Source organism: Pteropus vampyrus, unplaced genomic scaffold (genome assembly GCF_000151845.1).
Source record: "Pteropus vampyrus isolate Shadow unplaced genomic scaffold, Pvam_2.0 Scaffold77, whole genome shotgun sequence".
In the NCBI taxonomy this organism is placed as follows: domain Eukaryota; kingdom Metazoa; phylum Chordata; class Mammalia; order Chiroptera; family Pteropodidae; genus Pteropus; species Pteropus vampyrus.
The window spans coordinates 6,152,352-6,172,027 of NW_011888858.1; the positions used below are offsets into that span (position 1 = coordinate 6,152,352).

Below are 19,676 nucleotides of genomic sequence, written 5' to 3' on the forward strand. Positions count from 1 at the left end.
TTGGAAGAGTCTGAAATCTGTGGGGGCTATTGAAGGCTCTAGGAGCGATAAGATGTTTGACATTTTGTATGGAAAAACTTGCCAAGTTTCTCTTTTTTCTATATTATGGTTGTTCTGGATACCAGTTCAGTCATTTCTGAGATATTTAAAAAGGTGTTAATATGAGGAGTAATCCATATATTTGCTCTCCTAAGAACGTTAATAATTAAAGACTTATTTCCTTTGAGTAGTTAGAACATTAAATTCCAGTGACTTGTACTGTGTGATATTTTTAGTTAAATCTAAACTTTGTTTTATGTTGAGGAGCAATATGTTTGGATCCTATATCTAAAGGGCAATTTTTTTTTTTTTAAGGATTTACTGAGAATTTTTCCTGGTATACATTCTTTTAAAGTATTAGAATGTACCTCTGTCTACCATCTACTTAGAAACGTAAAGGAAATAACTATTCCATAAATCCTTAAAATGCCAGTGAAAGGGTATAGAATTAAATGGAAATTGATTAAAAGAAGGAGAGAAACCTACTTTCTAACTCCTTGAGGGCAAGAGAGCTGCCGCAATCATCTTTTGTGTACCAAGTGCTTTACAGTATCTGGCCCATGCTAAGAGGAGCTCAAGAAAGGCTGATAATACTGAAATTGTGACTGTCTTAAAAATATCTAAATCTTATTTAAAAAGCGATCTTTAATATATAATAATCTAAAAGGTAAAGAGGGATATAGTTGAAGGAAATTATCCAAAGTAGATTTTTCTACTTGGCCAAAGATATGGCATTAAGCAATAATTTCTGCGCCTGTCTTTTTATGGTGATGAGACCAAAAATTTATATGTACAACTTGGAGAATTCTGAATTTATTGAAAGAACAAAGTAGAAGGCTGACATTTTGACTGTTCTTTTGACAAACTTGAAATAAGCTTTGAGCTATGTGTTTATTTCTGTGATTAATCTATAGGTTAAGGATAGAGAACTCATTTGAAAAATACTAGGAGTATTATTTGTGTAATTTAAAAATATAACTAGTAATCGAGGGATTGAAAAAGCATTCAAAGTATAGTGAGTGAGACTCGTCCCGGTCTTCTAAAAAAGGATTTTGTTGGGTGTGTATGTAGTTCTTCTGGTTAGTACTTTAGCGATTTGGGTGATGAAAGTTTAGTAAGGGTTTAAAAGTCCGGTAAGGGTTAGAAAGGAACTACTTTTCCATTAACCGTTCGTTAAGGTTGTGATTAATAGTTGGAATAGTACCATTACTTATTCTTTACATTTCAGAATAAAGTTCAGAGCCTAGGCTCTGCCACATGAGCCCATTGAATTATTTTCCATATAAATGTAGAGCACCATTTTCACACACCCTTTATCTACAAGGAAGTCTTAGTGAATGTAAAATGGAATTTGCAAAATAAGCCCTGAAATTAATTTTATACCTCTGTATCACAAAGAAACTTGGTTTGCTTTGGCTGTATACACACTGTAACAGACTGGTTAGATATAATAGAAACTTTTAAGTTCTGACTTATTTTTTTAGATCTATGTAAATGAAACTCAAGCAGAAAAAAAATCCCTTTTTTTAAGCTTGCAAGGCTGTCATCTATTATTTAAGCTACCCCCCCCCCACCAAAAAATAGTTATCCTACTCTGACATTCTGTATAACAGTTTTGCTTGTTATAGTTGATAAAGGTTTACTAGGAATGAACCTTGATTACTTTGGTGAGACATTATGGCCAAATAGTATTAAGGTGTTTTAAAGATTTGCGTGAGGCTAATAGGCTTATTAGCTCAATAAGGGTAGCAAAAATATGGGAAAATATCTGGACATATGCCTCCTAACTTGTCTGCTTGCTGACATGATTCATTTGAGTCTTGGCATTTAATGGTGTGGTTTTTATGGGTCTAGATCAGCTTATTCCCCTAATCTGTTAACAGCTGTTTGATGAAAAGAGGATTGTATGTCAAATCACTTTGGAGAATACTTTAATTAAAAAGAAAAATCATATTGGTTTGTGTGCAACTCAGAGCCTTTGTTTGTTGACCTACAATGCTGTTATATAAGAATGGGATGCAGTAGGTAGTGTTTTTGAACCGTGGAATGCCCTTTATATCATGTTAACACCTTGAGGCATTTGAGATCCACTAGACCTGGCAAAGCCCTGCTCTTACCTGATCCTGGGATATCTCTGGTCAAGATATGCCCAAACAATGGTGTTCTGGTATTGGGGTTCTGTGTGATTAGCTTTTGAAGCCCTGGTTTGAATTTAAAGTTTTGGGTCTGTTCAGAAGTAGGACTGTTTCAGACTTATTCCAGATTTCTTGGACTATTATGAAGAAATACAAGCTTTAAATACACTCCCAACAATACACTTATTGCTGAATATGTCTTAATGAATATGATTATCTTTTTCCTTTAGTGTATGATACTTGTGCATGGAAGACTGTTCTTTTACCTTTTAATACGGTGCCTAGCCATTTGGCTATGAATAAATTTATTCAGTTATGATTTTGGTCAATGAATTTACTTATTTTTGTGGTTTTTACAATACAGTAGTATACACAGATCAATAGTATACATGGATCAACACAATTGTGCACCACATATGGAAAAACACATGCCTATACACCTTCAAAGTCACAGTAAACTAATTATGAAGTCAAGATATTTTTCTTCCGCTGTTCACATACAGTATTTGTCGGGTTTGATTGTGAAATTTTTCTGCTATTTGAAGAGCTGTTAAGCTTTTAATAGTCAGTTTTCAGTTTTAAAACAGTTTCTATAGGAGTTTTTAAAAATGTGCATTTTATTGGACCAGAGGATTTCTTGCTATTCATTGATATTGTGACTATAAGATTCTCACGGGAATTTTGTGCTATATTAATAGAAGACTATGTTTTAATATAATCCTGTTATTGTAGTAGAGTTCTCTCTTTTGAATAAGTTGCTTGCAGCAGAGGAAACTTTGTCCTGAGATGAGCAGTTTTAGAGGGCTCAGCCGTGGTGTTCATTACATCATCTTTTCATTCCATTAGCCAGCATTTTCTCCGGTGGGTTAAGTGAGGTGGTGGACTCTGCATCATCACAAGCTTGCTGAGGAAGTCACTGTCTGGGTGTGTAGAGGGGTGGAGAGAATTTACTATTAAAATCACCTCAAGAAAACTGGTAGCAGAGTGGGATAAATACTACCGATCTTTTTTTTTTTTGTGGGGGGGGGGTCAGCTGTTATAGGAAGAGATTTAAAGAGCTCATGCTAGATCTAAATTAATTTTTTATTTCTAAGGCCCTGAGGTAGTAAGAAAAGTTGACATCCAAGGATAGAGCTCTACCCTTGTCTGTTTACTTGCAGTAGTGAGTCCCCTGAAAGCTGCTGGAGACACAGCTCATCAAAACTGATAACAGGAACATAAACAGAGATCATTGCGGCCACGTGTATGTCTACATAAAGAAAGGTGAGGATGTCCTTCAAGGCACTTATAATAAACTTATAAGCTTTTATTCAATGTGATAGTTCATCTGCATTCAGCGGCGTTGCACTATAGTTGTGCGTCACTGTGAGACTGCATGGTAATGAAGCCAAGGCACTGTGGGTCAGAACTCTGCTGCCGTGAGAAGAGAAGGGACAGCAGCTGGGGGAGATAAATCAACAAATCCGTTGCTGCTGCTGCTGCTGCTGCTGCTGCTGCAGCCAGTTGAGACAATGTTGAGTCTACAGGATTCTGTGTTTTTTGAAATTAGCATAAAGTCCTTGCTAAAGTCCTGGAGCAGCAGCTGTAAGTATACATGCCGAAATGGGAGAAGCGCTGAGGTATGATCAGTGCCATTCCTTGCATGCTGATTCTTTCAACCAGCCCACATCGAGGAATATTTTCTTGAATGGTAATCAGTAAAATAGAAAATCTAGACGTGCATACCCTGGGCAGTTATAATATTGGTAGTTAAATATTCTTCAACAAGCCTTGGCTTTCTTGTTAATTTGTATCATTCTGGCAAACTTTCTCTCAGTTGGTCAGAAATGGGGGAAAATGATGACACATAGACTCTGATCTCTGCAGGGTTATGGAATACCAGTACTATTCCACAGTTCTGTTAGCACAAAATGTTTGTTAGAAGCAGCATCAGCAATCTTAAGGCAACAGACGATTTAGTATAATGATCATAACTTTCTTGTATTCCTGTAATTGAAGTTACAATGAGTAATTTTCATATGTATTAAATTTTCTGATAAAGAACATTCAGGATGTTATATTTCACAGTTCAAATAATCCAATAAAACTAATGTCATGGGGCTCGTATCTTATCTATAACTCCCTTCCTAATATGTGGATTTGACAGAAATATTGATTTTGTTCAGTATTTCCAGTATTTTCCAATGATACTTTTCTCTGAAGATCTCAAAGCACTTCTAGAAATTATTTATTACCAAAGTCTTTTTTTTTTTTTTTTTTTGCCAAAATTATCTTATAAATATGATACTAAACTAATAAATTAAACAAGCAAAGGTTTGGTTATAATATCTGTTTTGCCCAAGGAAATTTGAAGTAAAAAAAAAAAAATGTGTCTTTTCCAAGGTCATAGGGTATAGCAAAGAACTGGAATTAGAACCTAGTTGTTCTTTCTCCCAGCTGTGCTGCTAGTGCCTGAACAAACTAATGAATAAAATATGAGACACTAAGTTTAATTTTTTCCAGTTAACTTTTTACCAAAATATTTATTTTGTTTTATAAGCAAATAATACAAAAGACCAAAGTTGATATGGTGGAAAAAACCTCTTAAGATAAAGCATTGTAGAATATAATTTGAGGAGATTTGTATTATGCCAAATATGCTGCATTTATAATCTTTATTTTTGATTTGTATGTGATTCTTCCATATGGAGATGCTGTCATGCCAGGTGGCAGAGAAAATTATATTAGTTCTAAGAAAGTTTCTGAGCGAATATACATAGTTAAAATATTGAGAGAATTATAATTACTGGCTAATTTAAATTAAATATTTTTACTATTTAAAAGGGTAATATAGAATACATTTTTATAAAATAAACTTGAGTATGGTTTCTAATTTGTCCTTCTTTCCCCATTCCTCTTCCTTTTCTCTCTTTCCCCCATCCTCTCACCATGTACTTAAAAAAAAAAAAATAGTAATACAGTTTTATAGTGAGAATGAAGCTATAATTAATGGGTTTTTACAGAGGAACAGTATGCTAGATTATTTCACAGCAGCTTGTCTTGTAAAAACTTAGTTTGCTTAGATACTTGTGAACTTTGTGGTATTTTCTTTTGTGACCATTTAAACATTTCTGTATGTCATTGCCTGAACCTGGTAACCAGCCACAGCCAAATCTCATGTAATCGCGTTCCCTCAACCCAAGGGTATACCAAAAAAATATTTGTAAAGTCTTTGTTGTTAGCTGTTAGTAATAGAATGATTCAGTTTGTGGGCATTTCATTGCCCTTGGGCATTCATAGTACAAGTCTCTCTGAAGGCCTTTTTCACCTTTGTAAAACAATAGGTTGATACAGAAAAGAAATTACAAGTCTTATTGTTCAGTATGGCCCTAACCATGTCTACCCTAGCTCTGGAACATGGGAGAATGTTTTTATTTCACCAGCATCTGTGGATATCTTTTTTGTCTTCATTTAGCCCTATTGTATTTAAAATAGAGTAAGAGGGAGGATTAAAATATGTTAAAGACCCTAGAAAAGAACAGTAGTTAACTGTTTCTTCCTAGAAATGTTTTTGTAATGATAACACTTGACTTAACCAATGTTTACTGAGCATATCCTGTGCTGTAACAAATAAATGTGATCTTTGTTCATAAGGAGCTACTAGTTTTTGTCAGAGTAAATATACATGAAAAGTTAACAGAAGGCAGTTAAATGAGAAATGTTGCATATGCATTATGACTTACCAAATGACTGTTACACACAAAAGAACAGAGAGTACAGAGATGGAGAGGATCATATTGAACCATGGGGAGCAGAGAAGACTTAGAGGGAAAGGAATTTAATTTAGTTTGGTTTTGAATGATAGGATGTTTTCCACAGTGGTAGGTGGTACTGCCACCCACAGTCTCCCTGAACCAGAAACCAGGGATGGGGCAGACAGCCCTCTCATCCCTACACCCTACTCCCTACCCCTTTCAGTCATTTACCAAGACTTGACATTATTCCTTCTAAAATGTCCTTAATCTCTCCTGCCTCCTGTCGCCACAGCTGCCTGCCTTAGTTCAGGCCTCTCTCTTCTTATCACCTGGATTATTGCCATAGCTCCTTTTTGTGCAATTTGCATCTTCCACATTGCTACCTAGAGTTCCTTCTAAGCTACCTCTCTGAAGGTCTCTTCTTACTTCATAGTCTTTACCCTGTGGGACGAAGCCCTTCATCATCTGTCTAGCTCCTGCTCATTTTGTCATTCTCTTCTCTAGCCATACTTACCCAGTTTCTAGAGCATGCTGTGTCTTTATATCTGCTGCTACCTTTACCTAGAACGCATCCCCTAGCCCCAACCCCTCTGTTAGCTTCACAGTGAATTCCAGTTCACCTTTGAAGACCCATCCTTTCTTGAGTCATCCAGATATTTAATGCTTCATCTGTTGTATTCTTCACTTTAAACATCATTGCATCATACACTTATTGCCCTGTTCATGTCTTTCTCTGCTACTTGAGTATAAGCTCTCGGAGGGCATAGATTGACTGTGTTGGTGTTCTTATTTGTATATTTATGCTTCGGTAAGTTGTGGTATTACAGGCAACTAAGATAAAGCTTAGGGATGTAGTCATTTTTTTTTGGAATGGATTAATAATAGGAAAGAAGATAGGAGGATAAATTTATAACCCCTCTTATACTGTGTGATTATTATACACTAGTGATGTCTCTCGGGAACTGTTCCTGAAGCAGGAATACCTTAGTGATTTCAAAAAAATTCACATTTCACTAAATTCTATTTAGTAAATTTCTTGAGAAGAACAGAGAAAAACCTAATTTATTCATAGCCTTTGTAAAAAAAAAAAGATATGGGAAACAATTTTTCTACTAAATAAATTATATATTTCAAATGTTGCTCATATCCCCCAAAAGAAAAAAATGTATTTGTTATTGAACATAACTTAATAGTAACGTATCATTCTTTCTCATTAAATATAATGATGTTTCATGTTTATAAGATGCATTTGCCATGATGGGTATTAATGTTAAATGCTGCATTTTATATTAATCTCTAGAGGCCCTCGGGTTTCCAGGCCTGCTTAGCTGGCAGAATGTTGTTACAGTGCTGCTGAAGTTTGATTATAGTTGAGCCTATTTCTTTCAGTAACAACAATGAAGTGACATTCATATGGCCTAAATTCAGGATTTTGTCTCTGTGCCAACAGTTTTAGGCATTACTTCTTTTAAAAACTGAATCGGGAACATTCTGTTAAACCAGCTGTGTGGTGAATGTTATCATTTAAAAGATTGGCCTAGTTCCCCAAAATTGATAAGACAAAGCAAGATTTAGTACTGAGAACTATCCAGTTATGTATCTGCAATATTAATTAAGGTCACAAATGCATTTATTATTAATATAATACCTCTTGTAAACATTAATTTATAGACTTTGCATCCATAATTTTATGACAGCTAGTGTTTTAAAGAATTCAGTTTTTATAACATAGAAGAGATAAATTGACTTACATTAACCACAGTTTTATAAATTAAACTATGAATAAGATACAGTCTGTTAAACTAAATTGCATACATTACTTAAAATTTTAAACCATGAGAAAAGTTCATAAACAGAATTTTTAATGCTCAGAGATGTTTTTCCTGGATTGCAAAAATAGCAAAAAGGACAATTATGCATTTATTTTAATTTCAGTTAAAATTATTTGATCAATAATACTTATTTATTATCATTTATTGAAGTACTTATGGGCCTGGTATTATAAGTACACATTATACTTGTGTATACATACAATCACATATATATGTCTATTTATTAAACCTCATGCACTCATGAAAATTTGAGGAAAACTATTATTGCTGTTTTTTTTTAATAATAGCTTTTTGTGATACAATTCATATACCATAAAATTCATCCCTTTGAAGTGTACAGTTCAGTAGTTTTTAGTGTATTTGCAGAGTCGCACAACCATCACCACTTTCTAATAGTAGAATGTTTTCATTTCCCCAAAAAGAAACCTCATACCCATTAATCTGTTTTCTGTCTCTATGGTTTTGCCTATTCTGGACATTTCATATAAATGGAATCATACTGTAGGTGTTCTTTTTGACTGTCTTCTACACCATATTTCCAAGATTTGTCCATTTGGAGCATGTATCTGTACTTTATTACTTTTTATGGCTGAATAATATTCCACTGTATGGATACACCGCATTTTGTTAATCCGTCAGTTGATAAACTGCTGTTTTTATTGAAGAGTAAATTGGGGCTCAGACAAGTTAAAATGCACAAAGAATATCCCTCCACAACGCAACACACACACACAATTCTTTATCGAGCTAACTTCCAGTAATCCTTCATGTTTCAATTTAAAGTCTTCCCTGCTCTAGTGATCCTTCAGTAAAGTGTGAAGGAAGAAAGTTAACAGTTGGGGAAGGGTGGGTGGGTGAGCAGAAGGTATATCATGTGCTGGAGGCTAGAGGAAATATGACCATTTTGGCTGGAGCAGAAAGGTATGGGAATGAGCTGGAAAGGTACTAGATCACATGGAGTCTTGAAGACTTTGTTATGGATTTTGGTCTTAAACCTAAAATAAATGAGATACTATTGATGAACTTTGTGACAGTAGTTGGAGTGATTTCATCAGACTTCTAGTTTTCATGGGATGGGGACAAAGAAGGGGGAAGAGAGAGAGGTACAGCCTATGCAGGGAGATGAGTTAGGATGCTATTTCAGTAGACCAAATGTGAGGCGAAGGTTGAACAAATGAAGAAATGTTATTTCTTTACTTAGCAAACATGTGTAATGCCCACCAGATAGATAGGTACTCTTTTAAGTGCTTTACAAATATTAACTCATCTAATTATGGATGTGGGAAATATGTAAGAGGTAGGAATAATAGGTTTGGACTTAGATATAGATATTGAAGGAGATTTTTATAAGATGAATTTGGTAATTTATGTTCTCATTAACATTAATTTCAGAAATGTATCCATTGAGAATTAATGTTGGTCATAATGGGAAAGAATCACCTGTTGCTTATTGCCAAAATACTCACCCTCTCATCCCTCAGAGAAATCTCTCTGCTTTAGGATGTGATGCCTGGACAATGAAGCCTACGCACTGTGCTGTTAAGTGGGTAGTATGCATTCTGTAATGGTCCCCGAATTTGGAGTTACTAGCTTCAGAGATCACTGAATTTAGGAATCATGGGCCTGCTTTATCCATTTTTTGAAAAATATTCTAACTCCTAAACTAGATTTACCTCAATTTACAAAGGACAAACTCTTCATCTTCAAGGCTAAACATTTTGCATTGTGAGAAGTACAGCTGATTATCTGACTCATTAAGTATTTGGTTTCATGATTTGTTTTAAAATTTTTCATTGGTAAATATTAAAATAATGACAGAGTAATAATGAAATAAAAAATATGAAATCAAGAAAATCTAACACAGATGGTCATAGTAATCATAAGTGTCTGAGAGTATTCGAAAAGGTCAGTGTCATATCTATGGTAAGTTTCAGACTCTCTGTTCCGTAAACCTTGATATTGTGACCGTTCCTCTTTTGTACATTTTGTCGTAGTTGTGTGTAGATTTAGTCTTATATCCGGCCCTAGGTCTAATCCTATGCGAAGATAGGGAGTTTGTGAAAGCCCTAGCTCACTAGTCCAGGCTACTCAGCGTCAGCCTAACCTCAGTGCAAGATTTGGCCTGATTTTGTTCTTCAGTGCTAGTGTCTGGGTGGCTACCTATTCTCATATCAAAGCCTCCACCTCTAATCATCGGTATTTCTTCCTTCCTGAGCCTTGCCTTGTCAAACTGTTTGCTACTCCATTTTCTCCAAATATGGGACTCTGCTTTGCCCTTCAAGAGAATAAAGTTCTCATCCAAGAACAAAAGCAAAAAATGTGCGAATCAAATTCTGCTGGCATACCTTTTTAGTGATCAGTCCTACCTCCCCAGGTAGATTTAATACATGTGAGATTAAACATGACCACATATTTCCTGTTCTTGGACTTTGAATTACACATCTGTTTGCCAGCATATCTGTTGTTCTTTCGTGGACCTTCCTGGTGCTTTGTACACTGTTATCATATTCTTCAGGTGCCGTGTTCTCCCACAGTTAGTAGAGTTCTCATTACTTCCAGTGTTGCTGATGTTCAGCCATTGTGCATGCAATACCAGTATTAACAGCCAGAAGCTATTCTATTGCCCTACTGTACTGATTGCTAAATTTTTTAAATATGACATCTGGCAGGTATCTGGCTTATTATAATGTTTAGGCCCCAAATCATAGGATTCTGACCTTTTCCACTACTGGCCAAATTTTTAGACTCTTTTTTTTTTTTTTTTGGAAGCAACCATGTTTATAATCTCACTGTCACATTTGTATGACAGTTCGCTAGCCTTTTGCAGGATAGAATGGGCTATTTACTCTTGATTATCCTTTCTTCTAATCTGCTAATAGATGTCACAGAGCACTGCTCATTCAGTGGAATTTCTGACAATTTTATTTTTGGTCTACTAGTTGGTTTTCATTAACTTTGCTATGTCCCATTTTAAATTTTTGGCTAAAATAAGTAGTGTTTTAAAGCTTTTAACAAAAAATTTTAAAAAATCCATTTGGATGGGGAAATTGTAAAATTCAAATTCCAAATCGTCAGACCTGATTCTACTAGAAGAAAATGAATTGTAAAGGCGATGTTAGTTCATAGTAGAAAATCATATGAATTGTTTTAGAAGCTGTTATTTTCAGTAATATTTATTGATCCATGTGATACAGGAAGTAGTTAGCAAAGGCATTCACAAAAATTGAAGAAAATTAATATCTATTAACATGTAACTTAGTAATAATGTAACATAACAAATAAAGATTTATATTAGATGCATTAAATGTTTAAAATAAGCTTCACTGATGTTTATAGCTGCTTTATTCATAATTGTCCAAACTTGGAAGCGACCAAGATGTCTTTCAGTAGGTGAATGGATAAATGAATTGTAGTATATCCAGACAATAGAATATTATTCAATGCTAAAACAAAATAAGCTATCAAACTGTGAAAAAACTTGTGGGAAACGTAAATGCATATTACTGAGTGAAAGAAGCCAGGCTACATACTGTACAACTCCAACTATATGAAATTCTGGAAAAGGTAAAACTATTTGGAGATGGTAAAAAGATAAGCAGTTGTCAGAGGTTGGGGAGAGGGACAGATGAATAGGTGGCGCACAGAGGATTGTTAAGGCAGTGAAATTACTCTGGATAATACTATAATGGTGGATATATTTGTTCAAATCCATAGAATATAGAACCCAAAGAGTGAACTCTAATGCGTATTCTAGGCTCTGGGTGATAATGATGTGTCAATGTAGGTTTATCAGTTTGTAACAAATGTTCTAGGGTGTTGAAAATGGGGAGGCTATGCATCTGTGGGGGCAGGAAGTATATGGGTAATCTCTGTACCTCAGTTTTGCTGTGAACCTAAAACTGCTCTAAAAAAAGTCTTAAAAAAACAAGAAATGAAAAAAAAGACAAAATTTTGGAGCAATGTGTGAATGAGTCATTCTTTTATAAGGAGGCTATAGAAGAAAAGAAAATGTAATGCCAAGTAAACAGCTTTGGTAATATTCTTGAAGGTAAGGTTATTATGTATTTTTAATCACAGTAGGAAATCCCTGTATGCAGAGGGTGGACTTCAGTTATACTGGGATATTCCACTGCATGGGGCTCGGCTCCCCTAATCCCTGAATTGTTCAGGAGTCAACTGTAGTGCGTTTTTATGCAGAGTATGGGAGTACTATATTGCCATGGTTTGATGTGTAGGGCCTAGTTTGTTTCAAAAAAGAAAGTAGTCACTTTGGCTGCTATTCGAAGCGTTATTTCATCTGCTAAGAGGCAGGAATAACTGTGAAGGAAGATTTTTGAGGAGTTTACATTGACTATTATTAGGATCTTAACTTAAAATTTAGTTATGCAGAAAATAGAAGTGAGGCTTACTTTCAGTAGTGGTGAGATTTGATGCCTAGATGTAGAATGTAAAGCACAGGGAGGAGTCAGTCAGTGATGGTTCTGAAGTTTACATAGTTGAAATCTCACCCTTTGAAATGGGTAACGAGAGTCCGAGGATTGACAGGGCACCATGGGGTGTGGTTTGGGGCACAGACAGTGACTGAAACTCTGAGAGAAAAATTGGTTCAACAAGATTTCTAGTATGAAGTGGGAGAACCATGTATGACTTTTTAATTTTTTTATTATTTTATTTTATATTTTTATATCTACAGCACCCAGTCTTGCAGGGTGGTCTCCCATCCAAGTACTAACCAAGCCCAACCCTGCTTAGCTTCCAAGATCAAATGGGATTGGGCCTGTTCAGGGTGGCATGGCTGTAACATGTATGACTTTTTAAAATTAGCTTTTGAATAGGTTTATTGATCCTTCACTTTGCTTCCTAGAGCTTTGCCCCTGACATGCATTTATTTAACACTCTTTGAATTGCTTGATGGATGCTATTTGTGGTATTACATATATATAAGTTTTCCTTATTTATAGTGTCTGTGAAGCTTTTTAATGATCAAAATTAGTTTTAAATAAAATCATTGTGTAGAACCTGCTGTTTCATTTTAGAAGAGTAAGTGTGAGGCAGTGGTTTTCAGCCTTGGCCACACAGCAGAACACTTTAGGGAGTTTTCCAAAACATACATATGCCTGTGCTGCACTCCACAGGTTTCGATTCTGACTTAAGAAGTTGTCAGAGAAGTCAGCCAAGACCAGGATGGGGTCAGAAATCTTGACTTTGGGGGTGGCTCCATAGTGTAGTGGTTAGCATGTCCACTTTACATACAGAAGGTCCTGGATTTGCGCCCCAGGTGGAGCCACAGACCAAACCCTGGGTGCGCCAGCTTCCCTCCAACCCCCTGGGTGTGCCAGGCCCCCCGGGTGCATGCTGTGAGCATGTGGGAGGAGATACCCCGCCTTCAGAGATCCAGTTCTTAAGGGGAAACTACAACATCCATAGATCAGGGGTGGAAGGTTGGCGGGGTGGAAGGTGGGGCGGGGGGAGCGGATTAAAGAGAGGAAAATAATGAATAAATCTTGATTTTGACTTACTATGAAGTAGATATGAAATCTTTTTCAGTAGGTGGAATCGTAGTAAACAGTCTGACAGACAAGTTTTTCTGTTTGTCAGTTTATTGTTTTACAATAAGAAATGTGCCAAGTGTGTGTTAATGCTAGAGCTAGCAGACCACCTTTTGCTCTGCTTGTGGGGAAGGTCATACAAAGCTAAATTACAATCAGAGAGTTGCATAGAGAACCTGAAGATCAAAGAAATTAACATCTGTGATGTGCTGTGATAAGGGTCAGAATGCATATCCTTTTGTCTAGCCTACTGATCTGTACTTTGGTGGATATTACATTTCTATTAGCATTGTATTAATTGTTTAATTTTTCTGTACTTTGCCAACAATAGAGCTAATTATTCTTTTAAATATTTGCCACTCTGATGTGTATAAAATGAAAACACATTGCAACTTTAATTTGCATTTTCTAGGAACTACAAAGTTTGCATATTTTTTAAATCTATTGTCTTTTTAGGTTTGTTCTTATGTGAATTGCCTAAATATATCTTTTGCCAAATTTCGGTATGTTGTCTTTTTCTTGTTAATTTGTAAGAGCTCTTTGAATATTTTATATTTTCTGTCATCTTGACTCTATTTTTGTCCATCTTCGTTCTTTCTTGGTTATAGTATAATTTGCCTTATAAATGTTTAAAATTTTTATTTGGTTGATTGCATTTATCTTTTTTATAATTTTGTGTTTTCTGTCTTGGCTAAATGTCTCTTCTCTGCATTGTACATGTTGACTCTTAATTTTTTTCTAAGACTTTTACAAATTTATTTTTAATTTCATATTCATTTGGACTTTGGTTTTTGAATATAATATACTTTTTTTCCAGATGAATAGCTAGATATTATAACATTATAATAAGTAATCTCCTTCTCTCTGATTTTGCCCATGTAAATTCTTATTCTGAGATTTTTGAGACATTCTCTAATCTTTTATGTTAATATAATTTATTTACTGATATATGTTTACTGAGTTGATTACTGTTATTATGTTCTGATGTAGATATATTTTGGATTACTGTTTTGATTATAGTTAGAACGTGTTCTGATTATAGTTACATTGTCTTTTGATTTAGAAAATATTCTTTGTATTTTTTAAATAATTTTTTTAGCTTTTCTTGGGTATTTATTCCTCCATGTATATTCTAATGTAGTTTTTATCCAATACAACCTAAACAGAAGAGTTTCGAAATCTTAATTGGAATTGTGCTAATTAATATGTTAATTTCATGAGAATTGACACTTAAAATAAGTGCCCCCCATCCAAAAATGTCTTTCCGTTTGTTTAGATCTTTTTTTTATGTCCTTTAAGAAGTTCTTATAATTTCCTCTGTGTCTAAGTCCTATTAAATTTTGTTATTAAATTTATCCACATCTATTTTATATTTATGAATAGAAGACTTACTCATTTTTAGTTCTAGGCAGTTATTGCTAGTTAATATAAAAAGTTCATGTCTCTTTCAATATTTATAACAATAATTTTTTTATATTATTGCATTTAGTTATATTATCCCATAACTTCCAAGATGGCGTTGAATAATAAGGCAAGAATCAGCATCCTTGTGTAGTTTGTTTTTAACCTTTGGTTTGGTGTTTTGAAACCTATAATGACATTTACTGCTGCTGTTTGGTAACTATTTTGTTTTCCTTGTCTCTGGCTGCTGGATACTAGTGTGCAGTTATATTTCTTTATCTGCTAATTAAGTGTGGACCATACAGCCACAGTTTTTTAAAGAGTATTCCTTGGAGTGATGGAAGAGAAAGCCATCTCAGCCTCTGTGAGCTTCTATTAATTAGCTCCCAGTTAAGATATTCAGAGGAGGCCCCTTTACGCCTCATCTTTTCCCATCATCTGAGCTTAGGGTTGTACAAGATTTAGCCCACCTTCTTATAGATTCTGCTCAGCTTCTTGGAAGTCAAGGAAGATGGCTACACATCAGTATGCAGTTGTTTACCTCTCCCAGGCACTGGGCCTAGGTATGTTTGCTGGACAAGGTCCTGCAGGATTCTAGTGTTCAGATTTTTACTTCAGGGCTGTCCTGTACCGATCCCCAGGCTCGTTTCTGCCACAGAGCTTTTTCACTTTTTCACTGGCAGCAATATTTGTATGGGAGGAAGAGAAGAGAACAAAAATGAAAGCAACTTTCTTATTGCTTCTGATACATACCCATGGTTGATATATAATTCATTCATTTATTTTCCAGAGGGAAAGCAAAAGCTTAGAGAGGTTAAATAATTTGACTAAGATTATGATGATACTAAATAGCCAAATGAAGTTGGGCCCTTGGTCCTCTGATTCGTAGATCCATGCATATTTTAAAAATACCACTTTATTTTTAGATTGTTAGAATAGTTTCTTAGCTGAGCTTCTGAAGTTTCAAAAGAGTACAAAAAAATAACCTCAGGGAGACTCTAGCTGAGTGAATAATGGATTATTTATGATAGGTCATTTTTCTTGAGCTTTATAATAAGTGATATTTCTGTCGTAGACTTCAAGTAAAAAAATTGGAAGTGTGCCCAAGATGTCATAGGACTTCTATGTTTAGAAATTGTTTTCAGTGGGAATAGTTTAGACTAGGATAAATAAACATTTTAGGAACAGCTGTCCAAAAAGTAAGCAAAAGTCTTAATTTTTTTATCCATTGAAATGCAACCAGAAGCAAAAAAGTTGGACTGATTAGTGAGGAAAATGATTTTATTCGTACAGAATAGAAACAAAGTATTTACAGATAAAAATAAGAACAGATAGATTCTCCGATGAAGGAAAATGCAAATTTTTCTTTAGGTACAAGAAGGAGGATGAATTAATGAGAGTATGCTGGGTTCTAGACAGGAAGTCTTAAGATGTCAGTTTTTTTCTAATGAAATTGTGAGGATATGTGTAAACTTGAAAGTATAAATGAAAGACAATAATTGAGAATTTACTGAAGATGATGAGTAAATGAGAGTATTTGTACCAATAGATAATAAAACCTATTATAAAGCTACAATAATTAAAAGTATGGTAGTGATACAAAAACAGATTATTAGTGAACAGAATAGAAAACACATTTGAGTATGGATTTAGTCCATGATAGTGAACAAAATTAATGACAGAATTTCAGTAAAGGAACCCAAAAGCATTGGTTAAATAGTGAGAGAAAAAAATAAAATAATGTCTTTATTGTATATCACCTCGAAGAAATTCCAGTTGGATGACAGATTCAAAGGGAAAAAAAATAAAACTAATTCAAAACATGTTAAAAGAAATTATAGGTAAATATATATCTAATCAAAATGGGAAAGCCTTTTTAAATCCATTTTATGTAAATGAATTTGAAGATGAAACCAAAGTATTTAATATGGGAAAATAGTTATTCTAAGCAAATAGTATGTTAATAACCTAGACCTTTAAAGAAGAAAAAAGAATATATCAAAACCTAGAGATTCTGCAGAAAATAAAGCCACTGATCTGAAAGTTCTTAGAAACTCAGGACCTAAAGTGACAAGGGATTTTAATCTGGAGCCTATTTCTTTATCGTAGATGGGTGGTAACTCACAGTGGTGTTCTAGATCTAGTTCTTACCAGAAATTTTACCAGTTAATTGTTAAACCATTGGCAGCTTGAAATTAGCCATGATGGGAGTAAATACACAATGGAAATTGGCAAATACTAGAAATCAGGACTTTCTTTGAGCCATTTACCAGCATATCACTTGTAATAAGAGTATATTTGTTAGGATAAACTGAGATGACTTGCAAAATACCTTAATAACGTATTAAAGAATGTTTCATTTCCATCAGAAATCAACACTATCTAGTATGAGTTTCTTTCATTCATAAAGGAATTTCGAGGCATACCTTGCTTTATAGTAAACTGTGTTTGTGCACTGAAGTCATCAAATGATGCTTTCATATTGTACTTCTTCAACACCCCCAGTGCATACATTATTATATTCTCCTTTTTCCTCTTCAGGTACGGTTGCTCTCAAATGTGCAGTGTTTCTTTGGGTAGTTGGCTGAAAGGTACACCAATCCAACCAGCCCCCCAGAAGATGAAATTTGCTGTTAACTCCCTCATTTGCTGATTTTGCTTTCTTTGTTTTTGCTTTCAGCCTGCCCAGCATATAATCTAATTTGTGTTTCTGACATTTTATTTTTAATTGACTTATAAACTATTTCTTTTCCCTGAGCTCGATCCAAGTACATTATTGTTTAAAGCTTTAGCCAGAGTTGTTTATTTTTACTCTTCTCAGGCACCTGTAGTTCTGTCAGACAGGGATAGTATAGGCTTTTCTTTCATTTATTTTCATGTTTTAAAAAATCAGTAGACTTTATTTTTTAGAGCAGATTCAAGTTTACAGAAAATTTAAACAGAAAGTAGAGAGTTCCCATGTACCCCCTTCTCAGACTCCCTCCTTCTCCTATTATTAACACTTGATGTTAGTATGGTACATTTGTTACAATTGAACCTATGTTGACAGATTGTAATCACCCAAAGTCCATAGTTTACATTACGTTCACTCTTTGTGTTGTACATTCTATGGGTTTTGACAGCTATATAATGATACATAACTGCAATTATAGTATCACACAGAGTAGTTTCATGGCCCTAAAATTTCCCTATGCTCTTGTTTATCCTACCCCCTTCCCAGTCCCCTGGCAACCACTGTTCTTTTTACTGTCTTCAGAAGAGTTTTGCCTTTTCCAGAATATCATATAGCTCGAATCATATAGTATGTAGTCCTTTCAGATTGACTTTTTTCACTTAGCAATATGCATTTCAGTTTTCTTCAAGTGTTTTCAGGGCTTGGTAATTCATTTTTTTTAAAATGCCAAATAACAGTCCATTGTCTGGATATACTAGTTTATTTATCCAGTTACCAACTAAAGGACATCTTGGTTGCTTCAAAGTTTTGGCAATTATGGATACAACTGCTATCAACACCTGTGTCCAGGTTTTTGTGTGGACATATTCTCACCTTCTTTGGGTAAATACCAAGGAGTACCGTTGTTGGGTTGTATAGAATGAGTACGTTTAGTTTTGTAAGAAACCTCCAAACTTTCTTGCAAAGTGGCTATACAGTTTGGTATTCCCACGCCAGCAATGAATGAGAGTTCCTGTTGCTCCATGTCCTCATCAGCATTTGTTGTTGTCAGTGTTCTGGAGTTTAGCCATTCTGATAGGTGGGTAGTAATATCTCATTGTTGTTGTTTGAATTTGCATTTCTCTAATGACATATGATGTGGAACATCTTTTCATATGCTAATTTCCCATCTGTGTGTCTTCTTTGGTGAGAATCTATTTTGATTTTGCCCATTTTTAAATTGAGTTGCTTATTTTCTTATTGTTGAGTTTTAAGGATTCTTTATGTATCTTAGGTACTAGATACATGTTTTGCAAAGATTTTTAGTCTGTGTCTCATCTTCTCATTTTCTTTTTGCAAAAGACAGAGCTGAAGTTATTAATTTTACTAAAGCTTGACGTACCAGTTTTTCTTTCATGGGTTGTGCTTTTAGTGTTTTATCTAAAAAGTCATTGCCGAACCCAAGAATACCTACATTTTTTTCTTATATTCCGGGAATTCAGGGAGGTTTGCATTTTACATTTAGAATTTGTGTGTGTGTGTGTGTGTGTGTGTGTGTGTGTGTGAGAGAGAGAGAGAGAGAGAGAGAGCGCGCGCGCGCGAGCAGCGGGGGAGGGAGTGAGAGAAAGGTGAGCTCTGTGTTTGGATTTTTTTTTTATTTGTGTGTGGGTTTTCAGTCGTTCCAGCACCATCTGTTGGAAATTCACCTCTTCCCATTGATTGCCTTTGCTCCTTTGTCCAACATCAGTTGACTTCATTTGTGTGGGGTCTATTCCTGGGCTTCCTGTTCTGTTACGCCGATCTGTTTGTCTATTCTTTCACCAATACCACACTGTCTTTACTGTCAATTTAAAGTAAGTGTTGAAGTTGAGTAGTGTAAGTCCTCTGACTTTGTTCTTCTTCAGTATTGCGGTAGCTATTCTAGCTCACTTGCCTCTCCGTATAAACTTAGCATCAGTTTGTTGATGTCTACAAAATAACGTGCTAGGATAGACTTGCTTTTTAAACTAAGAATTTTTTTTTCTTTTTAAATTAAGAGATATTTTTTACTTTTGTTCTTATTCCAAGGTCATTTACCTCATACCTTTATTTTTTTAGGTGGTCATCAACATTTTTATTATTAGCCAGTATAAGTAATAAGTATTATAATAGTAAGCCATTGTTTGATCCTATGTTACATTTCTGTGTTATATAAATCTATACATAAATGTATGCATGTACATGTATAAGGTTGTGGCTATAAAGTAGTAATTTTTATACCTAAAGACCTGTTCTTGGGGGTGAGAGGGCAGCAGGCAGTTTTCACAGACTCCACTGGGGTCTTTCTAAACCAC

At 34.8% G+C, this 19,676-nt stretch overlaps 1 protein-coding gene and 1 pseudogene across 1 annotated transcript in view; one reads left to right on the forward strand and one right to left on the reverse strand.

The window, feature by feature from the left end:
• FRYL (FRY like transcription coactivator) overlaps window positions 1–19,676 on the forward strand; it is a 249,832-nt gene that overhangs the window by 79,629 nt on the left and 150,527 nt on the right. The gene's annotated exons all lie outside the window — the stretch shown is intronic.
• Window positions 12,425–12,543, reverse strand: LOC111741404 (annotated as a pseudogene).